Below are 12,565 nucleotides of genomic sequence, written 5' to 3'. Positions count from 1 at the left end.
CTTCCCCACCCATAGTTTCACTAAACAATAATGTCCTAACAGGACAAGATATTATCTCACGAATGAAATGAGCAGAAATTAGAACACCCATCCCAGCATACCGAGCACCTTTGGTGCTATTGGCTAAGAATTTATGAGGATAATCAGGGAGATTTAATAGATATTTATGCCTCTTTCGCAGATGCGTTTCCTGAATTAGAGCAAAAGAGGCTTTTTGATATTTCAACTCCTGTGATAGGAAGTACCTCTTCCTGTATGTGTTAAGGTCCTTTATATTCAAAGAAACTCTTGGTAGCCATAACAGTATATAAGAACAAAAAATGAACTGTTTAAGGACATTCAGAGAGCATAAGATATATAAAACCCCAAACCACTGCTTTGAAAGAATATAGTAGAACAAATGACTTTTTCTCTTACAGAACTCAAAACCCCCAACCTGATTTCGCCCAACCAATCCAGCGAATCCCACTAACCTTTCGGGACAGAAACATCAAACCAGAAGTAGTTCCCAACCATTCCCTCCTGCACTATAAAGAAAAAAAGGTAACTACCTTCACTAAAAGATACAGAGAAAATTCTCACTAAGAGAAATTATCATTGAGGCAAACATACTAAAACTAAATTGCTGTTAAAACTAGAGCAGACCGGGGGCGCTGTTGGCATCCGATGTGGACGGAAGTGTGATTGTTCAGCTCCGTACCTCCCGAGCCTTAAAACCCAACGATTTGTAGCATTAACCCCACAATTTGGCTGAAAAGAACCGATTCATCATACGAGCTTTTACCATTGGTGATCCTGATGACTGCTAAACAGAAAACCATGGATCTCCATCAGTTCTCATATGGCAAAAATCAGACGGAGCTAGGCCAAGATGGCGATGACGCACGGGATCCAGATAAAGAAGTGGCCGAGACTCTAGCCGGCGCCACGGCAGCTATGGCAAACACGGACAGCCCAGCTATAGCGACTCTGCTCACGAGAGAGGAAGCTCGACAGTGGTTTACCGATTTAAAACAATATAAGCAGGACATTATGGCGTTGGTAGCAGAAATAAAGGACGACCTAGCCACACTTGGGAATCGAGTGGACGAGGGAGATATTCGCATGGAGGGCCACGGAGAGGCTATTAATAACCTGACCACTCAGCAGCTCACTACGTCCTCCGAACTTCAAGCTCTGCAAGTTAAAATAGAGGACTTAGATAACCGGAGTAGACGGAACAACTTGCGAATCAGAGGAGTCCCGGAGCTTCCAGAGTTCACGGATGTGCCCGCAGTAGTGGCCCAAATATGCTCCTTTTTATTACAACAGTGTGCTGACGAGACCGCTACACCAGACAATAGTTTGCCTGAAGTAAGCTTTGAAAGGGCGCACCGCGCTTTGGGCCCCAGATATGATCAGCGCCCCCGGGACTTGGTCCTGTGCTTTACAAGTTACCCTCTCAAGGACCACATTTATAATATTGCTCGGAGGCAGAAGGACATCACCTGGCGCAATTATAGACTCTCTATTTATCAAGACCTGGTGCCAATTACACTTAAGAAGCGCTATGAGCTACGGGAGGTCACAGCGACATTAAGGGAGAAGGACATAAAATACAGATGGACATACCCATTCGGTCTAAACTTTCAAATCCAAGGAATTACATATAAAATTGGGAATCTGGCGGAAGCAGTAGAGGCCTTCAATCAAGCGCAACTGCCAGTCTCCTTCCATGCTCCTAAAATGGCGGCCGCAGCTCCGAGGCCTGATGCTGCACCTCGTTGGCAACGAGCGGGAAAGGGCGGTAAGCGGCTCCGCAGGCAACTGGATTCCAGCCGGTTGATAACTCCAGATCAAGGCTGATGGACTATTCCCCAACATGCGGAGTTACTCTCGTCAGCGGTTGGGATGGTGTTGCAATAGTGAAAGCTAGGACTGAGTGTTTGATCAAAAGACGGTTTGTTTATTTCAGCTATACCTGCGATTATTGAAGGTTCACTGTGGGGTGTGCGTTATTGTTCAGGTTCTGGTGGGTTTCTGTTGGGTTTGTGCTATTTTCAAATGTGTTTTGCATGGGTTCGGGGGAAATCGGGAGTGTGGTTGCTAAGCTGTCTAAGGGGTGTTACAGGCTTCCAGGAGAGGAGTATCCTGTGGAAGGGTTTCAGGATACAATAGGATGTACTGGGGTCACACCGAATGTACTTTTTTTTTTTTTTTGTATATCTGGAGAATGGACGTGGGAATCTCAGTGGGTAGGGGAATGAGTTCAGACATGGGAATTTGGGTACGTACAATGTGCACTGTTATAATCTGGGACCTATATGCATTATGACGCTATGGTAACACTCAGGTAAATGGCGACTACAATATTTTCATTAAATGTCAAAGGACTCAACACCCCAAGAAAGCGAATGCTATTTAAGAGGGAATTACAAAGGCAAAACGTCAGTATTGTCTTTGCTCAGGAGACACATGCTCGGAAACACCACGAGCTTCTACTGGTGTTCCCCCAATTTCCTATATCTCACTGGGCTGCTAGTACAAAGACTAACATATGCAGGGGTGGGGATATTATTTTCCTTGACATTTGTTTATGAGGAAATATCACATGTTTATGATCCTCAGGGTAGATTTATACTCCTTAAAATTAAAGTAAGCAAGCAGATCCTCACTTTGCTTAATGTATACTTTCCTAATACTCATCATCTCCCCTTTATTCCTAAGCTCCACAATTTATTACATCAACATTTGGAAGGGGATCTTATTATGGGGGGCGACTTTAACTTTGTATTAGATTCAGCTAAGGACTCCAGTTCGGGTGTCATTTCTGTTCCTCAAGTGCGGAGGAGGTGGCTCACTTTTATGGATGACTGGAGTGTCATAGATATTTGGAGACAAAGACATTCGCATTCTTGCTCTTACACATTTTATTCTAATCCTCACAGCACCTACTCCAGAATTGATTATTTTTATGTATCCTCCTCCTTTCAGCTTCAGGTGCGGGGGGTGGACATTGATCAAATTATATGGTCTGATCATGCTCCAGTATGGCTGGAATGCTGCCTTGGAGATCAGGGATCAGGGTATCGTCCTTGGAGACTTAATAACCACCTGCTTAAGGACACCACCTTTGTCACCCAAGTAGAGAATCAATTAAAAGATTATTTTAGGGAAAACCAGACGGAAGGCATGTCACCCTTGACGATCTGGGAATGCTCGAAGGCAGTAACGTGAGGCTCTTGTATAGCCCGTGCAGCATATTGTAATAGAGAAAGGGAACGTCAACGTAAATTATGGGTGTCTGAACGCTCTACCTTGACACAGACCCATAGCAGCACTCAATCTGCTGTGACTTATCAGAAAATAATGAAGGTCAGAGATCAGTTGTGTTCTCTGGAGTTGACTTTGCTAAAACAGCAATTCTTTGAGGGGGGCAATAAGGCAGGGAGATATCTGGCGAGGCAGCTGAGGTCAGCTCAGGCACAAACAGTAGTGGCAAAAATTTATGATCAATAGGGGCAAATGGTAACTACCTCAGAGGATATACGCCAATCCTTTACTAATTTTTATTCCCAACTATACACACCGGATGATTCCATAGGAGAGGGGGATATTTTGAATTATCTGAAGTCCGTACAGTTGCCTTCCCTTACACCTGGACAGGCTGGGTTTCTAGATAGACCCATTGAACCTCAAGAGGTATTGGCAACCATAAAAAAAAACTTAAAACCGGGGAAGGCGCCAGGGATGGACGGCTATACAGGTACTTATTATCGAAAATTTGCATCCTCCCTCACGCTACCTCTGACTGAAGCATTTAACTCCTTACTGACTGGAAACTCCTTCAAAACGGATGCTAATACGGTGGGTATTACGGTGTTGGTTAAACCGGGGAGGGACCCCTCTAGGTGCAGTTCCTATAGGCCGATTTCCTTAATCAATATAGATTTAAAGAGTCTGGCTAGGATTTTGGCAATTCAGTTGAATGGGATCCTGCCAGGTTTGATTCATAATGACCAGGTGGGATTTATGCCTGGGCGGTTAGCGGCCGATAATGTCCGAAGGATAGCAGACATCATGGACCTCATCCACCAGACTGGTACCCCTGCTGTATTATTGGCTTTGGACGCTGAAAAGGCATTTGATTTGGTCCATTGGCCATTTCTTTTTCAGATGTTGCAGCGTATGGGCTTTGGGACGTCCTTTTTAGGCTGGATGCGGAAGTTGTACGAACAACCATATGCGAGAGTCAAAGTTAATGGTAGCTATGGTAACCCATTTGCGATAGGACGGGGGACTAGACAAGGTTGCCCCTTATCCCCACTATTGTTCGCCCTCTTTTTAGAACCTTTTGCTATCTGAGTCAGGGGGCACCCAACATACAGGGTATAGCTATGGGTGGGGCTCACTATAAAATTTCATTATTTGCGGATGACGTTATGCTCACTCTCACTGATCCTGCTTCCTCTCTGACTGGTGTAGTTGAGGAATTGGGACAGTTCTCGACTGTATCTGGTATGAAAGTTCATTTTGAGAAGTCCGAGATTCTCAACCTAACCTTATCTCCATCGGTGGTAGGCACCTTAACCTAGAAATTCCCCTTCAAGTGGGCTGAAACTTCACTTAAATATCTAGGGGTTTGATTGGGATCTCATACCACGCAATTATTTGATTTAAATTATAAACCCCTGATAGCTGCTATTAGGGCAAACTTGGAAAAGTGGCTGGGACAAACTCATTCTTGGTTGGGGAGATTGGCCATAGTAAAGATGAATATTCTCCCTCGTTTTTTATATTTTTTTTACTACAACTCCTATCATCATACCATCAAATACACTGAAGCAATGGCAGCAACTGATTTGCGGGTTTATCTGGCATAAAAGACCTCCCCGGATCGCTAGAAATACCTTATATATGCCTAAGATAAAAGGGGGGTTGCAACTGCCCAATCTGGCTTGGTATTACTCTGCCGCACAACTCCGAGCTCTGATAGCTCTTCATCGCTCGCACGATATTCCTCAGTGGGTCCGCTTAGAACAGGCAATGATGGGGAACCTTCCGATCACCGCGATGTTCTGGCAACCCCAATATTCTTGGGGACCTGGGTACAGTCTCCCCTTTGCACTGAGCACCACGCTAAAAGTGTGGCAACAATGGAGGGTATTATTAGTAGGGCCTGAACAATACTCATTAATGACCCATATATTCACTAACACGATTGTCCCCTCTTCTGACCGTTCTAAATCCACACAACAGGGGATTGCAGCTGGTATTCACAGGCTGGGACATATTGTTCTGCAGAACAAACTTTTCACTAAAGAACAAATTGGTATTTCCTACCCCCTTGTGGTTATAGACTTTCTTTTATATGCTAAGATTTACCATTTTGTACACAAGGGACTTAGGGCCGGAACTCTTAGGATACAGGGTACTCCGTTTGAAACCTTTTGTCAGCACGCATCCACGCTTAGAGGCGCAATCTCAAAAATATACTCCCTAATTAATGGTAGACACATAAGCATACAGAAATATCGAAAGCAATGGGACATCTATTTTCAGTCTTCTCTGGCAGATCAGGATTGGGAGATGATTCACCTCTTGGCACATAAATGTTCCATTTCCACTGGGCTACAAGAAAACTGCTACAAGCTGCTTTATAGGTGGCACTATACCCCAGTGGCGCTTCACAGGTTTATACCCGCTATATCGGCGTTGTGTTGGAGGGGATGCGGGGACTCGGGTACCTATTATTATATTTGGTGGGAGTGTCCCAAGATTCAAGTATGCTGGCAAGCGGTGTTTCAGTGGTTATTTCACATTTTGGGTCTGAATGTGACTGTTAAGCCCTGGCACACCCTTTTAGGACTCCCAATCCCAGACCTTACGACAGACATGCAACGACTGGCACTACATGTTTTCATAGCAACTAAGGCAGAAATAGTGCTCTATTGGAAACATGCCCAAGCTCCACCCTTAGCAGGCATACAGCCGCGCCTCCATTCGTATTACCAATTGAGCAGACTCACTGCAGTAAATCACGATCGTCTTTCCGTTTTTCAGAAAACGTGGGGTCCATACACGCTGTGGTTAGAAGCACAAGTCTAGTTGCTACTATTTTCAACTTGGGTTTGGAATGTGTTGATTATATAGGATATTCCCTTTCTGATACTACTCAATTGCATTGTGCTTACCATCCACTTGCAGCCTCCTCTGGGTGCTTGAGTCTCACTATTAATTACTCCAGGCCTGTCTCCATCTTGGCACGACTTACGTGTCATGCGCTATGTTCCCCGTTACTGATAGTCTGATTCCCTATTATCTTTTCTTTTTCTTCCTTTTTGTTTCCCTATTATCTCATGAGGTACATGCAGATGTGAGGGGGGAGGGGGGTTATCATTCTTGTTATTATCAGCATCATTATTATTGTTATTTTTGTATAACAAAAAATGTTGGCAGTACCTAAGAATGCCCAGCAATCACAGATTTAGCATCAAAAAGTGAAGAAAATTTAATGCAGAGGAAAGGAGCTTCAAAGTTACACGGCCATCCTGGAGTCGCTAGAGCATCCCCCATCCCATCCCCCCCAACAAACTATTATTAATGCCTGGAATTCAGACTTAAATGTTACTTTAGACACTAAAGCATGTAAATCAATATGGATGTCCGCCCAACATACCTCAATAAGCACAAGAAGAATGAACCAATGGTCAAGTTACTACACAGGACCTATCACACCCCTATTTTTTTTTTACTCTAAAGTCTTCCCAGAGTCTAACTCTGCTTGCTGGAGGGACTGTGAGGAAATAGGCACCTATTTTCACATGTGGTGGGAATGCAGTCAGAAATGCCAGTTCTGATCACAGGTAACCCAGAAGATTGCAGTTATGCTTGACCTCCCTATTTTCACTGGACCATTATTAGTACTTTTGGGACAATGGCATGAATCCGATATCCTGGTTAAATATTGTTCTCTGGACAGTCAGCTCCTCCTGGCAGCTCGAGTTACCATAGCCACTTTTTGGAAATCTTATCCCGGTCTGGATTATTGGCAGGCCCAGGTATGGGATATAGCAGATTTGGAAAAACTATTTTGCTTACTTTTTTTTTTTTTTTTTTTAAATAAATAATCTAATTTAGGGTCCCTATTGCATATTTTCTGGCTACATCTATGTCTTGTGGAAAAACATTGAGCTTCATAGAATTTGAAGGTTTACATGTTAGAATGGTTTATCTTTTTCCTGTACTTTCTCATCTCTCTCAGGTTAAATGTATTCTGTACTATTGTACCATCTACTGTGCCATGTTTTGTTTTCAGTATTATATGTCTAAAACAATTAGAGTTAAAATATATATGTATCACCTGAAATCTGTACATAAAGGCTTTTATGACATGAGTTATGAAGAAATAAGGGTCAAGCCACATTGCTACATATCCAAGCAAACATAGCAACTACAATTTTTAGCTGATGAATAACTAGACTAGATGATTGTCTCAGTATTTCATATACATTAAAAAAAAAAAAAAAAGAGAGACCTCTGCAGGACTATAGGAAAAAATGAACTTGAACTCTCGGACAGGCGGCATGTGTCATTGGCAAGAACAATGTGCTCAGGGAGGTTAGACAGTATTACAAAAGATTCTGGTTCTAAGTAAAAACAGAACAGAAGTGATGTTCATGGGTCGCAGATAAAACAAAGAGCTCAATTAACTACCAACATGGTATTCCCTTAATCTATAACCTACCACCAGAGAATTGTTTTCCATGCAGCAGGAGAATGGAAGCCACCATTCTCCTGTCCTCCCCATCTTACTGCTATTATAACTACATCAACCAGCTAGATCACTTAACCTATGCTGGATACCTTTCCTTCTACAGAGAAAGAATGTAAGTAGACAAACCTAATGAAAATCCACCAAATGAAGGACCTGCTATTTACAGAACTTAAAAATCCAGGAAATGGTTCCTATCTTATTTTACTTATTTATATGCTGCCTAACTCAAGGGCCCTAAGCGGCACACATGGTAAACATACACAAGCCAAAAAATTAAACAAGCAAAAGGAAAAGTAGACAAACTTCCTCATCCTAACATGTAACTGTTAGTCCAGTTTGGGAGGCAAACACTTTCAGTCCACTAGCACAAGCCTGGCATAATGTAGGAGTGAAGATGCTGTTTTCAAAAAAGATGTAATGTTTTACTATAGAGAAAGGGAAAATGGTAACATAAACCCACCTGGAATATGCTACAGCAAATCAGAAATGTTTCATTAAACAACCAAGAAAGAAAAATTCTAGCAGTGTGCATAAGCCTGCACCTGTATGCACACATATGCTCTCCCACTGAGCCCAGAAACAACCCAGTGAGTACAAGAGAAAGCACAGACCAGCATGTTTGTACCAGTGGTATATACCGTACTACTAAATTACTGAGCAGACTTTAGCACTAAATTAAAATAAATATAGATAATCCTTACTGGCAGCTGGGGAAGAAGCAATGGATACAAGTACAAATTTCTGAAATCTCATTTTGAATGACAGCAATTGTGCCCTTGTGACAGTCACTGTAGAGCAATGATATTCTATCACCTTTCCGTCTGCTATCCTGTTCCATACAAGAGACAATGGGGGTCTCAAATGCACATATGGGATATATCAGATTGCTAAAGGCTATTCTTTTTCTTATATGAATGCTCAGTTCTCCTGACCTTATGACAACCCAGAAAAAGTGCCATCTGCTCATAGCTGGAGCTGAATGTTAGAGCCAGGTCAGAGAGGACTCAGCCTATTTTGCTTGAATAAAACTAAAGCATATTTGCCCTTTTCATTAGCAGGCAGAGTTAACTTGATAAAAATGGTGGTTTTACCAAAATTGTAATATATCTTTCAACCGCTCCCTTGCATAATTCCGGATCAGGTCTTTGCTCAGCTCAGGGGCCAGATTTCCTCCTTTCTTTGGAGAAATAAAGTTCCTCGAATTACGGTAAATGTTTCATTGCAGCTTCCTAAAGATTGGGGTGGTCTTGAATTACCAAATCTATACTATTTATATATTGCAGCACATCTTTCATGGCAGCAAGATAGTATGAATTAGAAGCAGAACAGACTGGAGGACATAGTTTAGATGCCCTGCAGAGTCTCACAGTGGCGAAGCTAGGCAGAAATGTCCCCATATTAGCACACACACTGAAAATGTGGTATGCCAGTGGGAAATGGCAATTCTACATATGGATATCTGTTCACCTGAGGAAATGATAATACACTGGAACTGTTATGTATTTTATACTTAGGAGGCAAAACAAAAAGTTCTGTATTTGCCTATATGTTTTGTACTGCAGTTCTCAACTCTATTTAATCTGTTTGTAAGCTTTACAATATACTGGATAATAAAAAATTTTAAAGAAAAAAAAAAAAGAAAACGTGGTATGCCTTTCATACAATATGGGGTGTGGTGGTGGAGCGATATTCTCCATTTTCACCACTTACCGCTAATGTCCAATTCTCCCAAGTTACACCTTCTGTGGATATGTTATTGTGGAAGGAAGCGGCATTACGATATTTGGGATAAATTTGCGAGGGAGAGGTTTTCAAAAGTTTCCAATCATTGTGAGATGAATTTGGACTCCCAAGTCACACCAAATACATGTATTTTCAGTTGAGAAGAGATATCTTCAGAGATCCTATGGGCCCAACCTCTTTGAGACAAAAGACGAGGATGGAAAATGCTTTGATACAACCTGCTGTGGCTCCCAAGCTCATTACGCAGTTTTAGCACTCATTTCTATCTAGTAATGATGATCAAGAGGCCAGCTCTGATTTGATAGACAAATGGACTGCAGATCTGAATACAGAATTTGATACTGATTGGATGCTGATCTGGAGATCCATATACAAATTTTCTATTTGTAATAAAAATCAGGAGGTAATGTATCAGTTATTACATTGTACATATCATTGTCCAGTATTCTTTTCACGGTTTAGTGCATCTAGTCTTATGTGCTGGCGACTGTGTGGTGAGCACGGGTTCTTCATACATATGTGGTAGGGGAACAGGAAAGTGCAACAATTTGGGAAAAAGATTCAAGAGAATCACTACTAAAGTGGGGACTGTTTTTATCTCAGTTATGCTTAACAACACAATAAGGTTGTGGAGCTGGCCATCTTTGAGTGTATCACATTTGCTTTAAAATCCAAATTAGAGACTTATGATGCCACCTGGGGAAAGTTTTGGAAATAGCATATTTCAAATTGAACTGTGAAATTGAAGGCTGCCCCAGTGATCAGTGTTCCCTTAAAGGAAACACTAGGGGGTAGATTTTCAAAGGGAAACGCGCATACCCCCCAAAAACCTACCCCAAACCCCCCGGGGTCGGGTCTTGGCGCGCCAGCAGCCCACTGGCGCGCGCAGATTTACGTCTGCCTCCGGCAGGCGTAAATCCCACGATAAAGGTCGGGGGGGGGGGGGGTTAGATAGGGCCGGGGGGGGTAGGTGAGGGGAGGGCGAAAGAAAATTCCCTCTGAGGCTGCTCCAATTTCGGAGCGGCCTCGGAGGGAACGGAGGCAGGCTGCGCGGCTCGGCGCACGCAGGCTGCCCAAAATCGGCAGCCTTGCATGCGCCGATCCTGGATTTTAATGGATACATGCGTATCTATTGAAATCCTGCGTACTCTTGTTCGCGCCTGGTGCGCGAACAAAAGTACGCGCTCGAACAAAATTATAAAATCTACCCCTAGATGTATATACATTTTTTTCATGTGAACAACAATATTTTTAAACCAACAATTTTTGAGCGCAGATATTAGCATTGCATTTCTGCATATAGCACAAAGAAAAATGTATGCGCGCGACCAAGTAAAACCAGTGAGCAACACTCCGAAATGTATGAGTAATCACTCACACCCTCAGCTTAGAGGAAACTATGTCAGTGATGTTTGATTACTTTTGGGTTTCTCTTTCTATACTAGTTGCTTAAGTAATTGGATAAGCCTGTTACGTGACATCATGGGTCATGTCTATGCCTTGTATCTGAAAAATATAAAAAGTTATAAAGAACTGAAGCATAGAGATAAAATGTTAAAGAAGTCAAAACTTCAGTGGCAAAACACATTCCAGACATGATTGCTAGTCTTGTTTTCTAAATCACTAACAGCCCACTCTCCTGTGCGCTCAATTCTGTATTTAAATGAGGCCCGGCTGTAAAAACGGGCAAAAGGAGGCGCTAAAGACACTAGCGCATCCCTAGCGCCTCCTGTCAGCGGGTTTGACAGCCGACGCTCAATTTTGCCGGTGTCAGTTCTCAAGCCCGCTGACAGCCACTGGCTGCACATTTTACTTTCTGTATCGCACGGGAATACCTAATAGGGCCATCAACGGCGCTATTAGGTTCGGTGGATTGGACGTGCATTTTTGGCCCCTTACTGAATAAGGGGTAAGGGAAAACGCGGGTCCAGTGGCGGGTTAACAGTGCGCTCCATCAGAGCGCACTGTACTGTAATGGCCTGTAAACCTTTCTTCAATGCTGAGTAACAACTGTTCAGTTCAATAATGAACTTCTGCTACATTGTGCCTCTGGTGAAAATTCGTATTGATTTAGAAGGTAGGTCATTAAAATCAAAATTTCAATCCATCAAATTGGAAGGGTTAGCAGTGAATTTCTTACTAAACCTTGTACCTCTACATAGAAATAACTGAACAAAACAGAAACGCTTTGTTTGCACTAAGCAGTAGGTGTAAAACAAGTACATGGAACCAGGTGTTATGCCAAGTGTGCCAGTTTTAATTAACAATGTTTGCTTACCAACAAACATTTTTCCTTCACACTGATCAGTTTCATACTTAATGTTTACATTCATTACTCTGAAAAAGGACCCAAAAAAGAGAAACTGCAGAGTCATGTATCAGAAATTCTTTCAGAAAAGTTAAAAATGGTCATGCACACCAAAAAGTGTTGACTCTTCAAACTATATCATTGTTCAGATGAATAAAACTACTTAAAGATTAAGAAATATAGTTTCAAACCAAATATTTGTGAGCAGAAAGAAGCCAGTGATGTGAATGACTTTTATATGCAGTTACCCACTTACCACATTATAGCAGTGGCTCATCCTGAGACCCACAAACAGATGCTCCCCTACTCCCAAATCTGATTATTGTATATTACCGTAAATGGCTTACAATCCTTGATGGATATGGCCCTTAGAAGATTCCCAAGTAATTTTGTCCCTTAAAACACTGAGTATTGTAGTGTACTTCAAAGATGCTAAGAACCAAGTAGATTGGGGGCTAGAATCTGCTCACAGTCCTGCCTCAGCATAGACATTTCCACAGTGCTTTCATAACTCAAAAGGTTTAAAGAACCAGTTGAATCAAGGCACTTTTATACCTATACAGAAAAAAACTGCATCAATAGGAAAAAAGTGTTTTTCATCCTTCTCTAGCAACTGAAAGCAATCTCTTGAGCAACAAACTTAGATGCATATAAACTAACTGGGTTTATTATAGTATATAGCACACATGCAAAGAACTAAAGCACCAAGCTCTTCCTCACTGAATACATTCAAGCTCACTGATGGAGAAACCAGAGAG

At 42.2% G+C, this 12,565-nt stretch overlaps 1 protein-coding gene across 1 annotated transcript in view; it reads right to left on the bottom strand.

The window, feature by feature from the left end:
- ABL1 (ABL proto-oncogene 1, non-receptor tyrosine kinase) overlaps window positions 1-12,565 on the bottom strand; it is a 243,872-nt gene that overhangs the window by 229,816 nt on the left and 1,491 nt on the right. The gene's annotated exons all lie outside the window — the stretch shown is intronic.

The sequence above is a fragment of the Rhinatrema bivittatum genome, chromosome 8 (genome assembly GCF_901001135.1).
Source record: "Rhinatrema bivittatum chromosome 8, aRhiBiv1.1, whole genome shotgun sequence".
Classification (NCBI taxonomy): Eukaryota; Metazoa; Chordata; class Amphibia; order Gymnophiona; family Rhinatrematidae; genus Rhinatrema; species Rhinatrema bivittatum.
The sequence above is the reverse complement of the archived record's forward strand: the minus strand, read 5'-3'. Positions and strand labels throughout refer to the sequence as shown.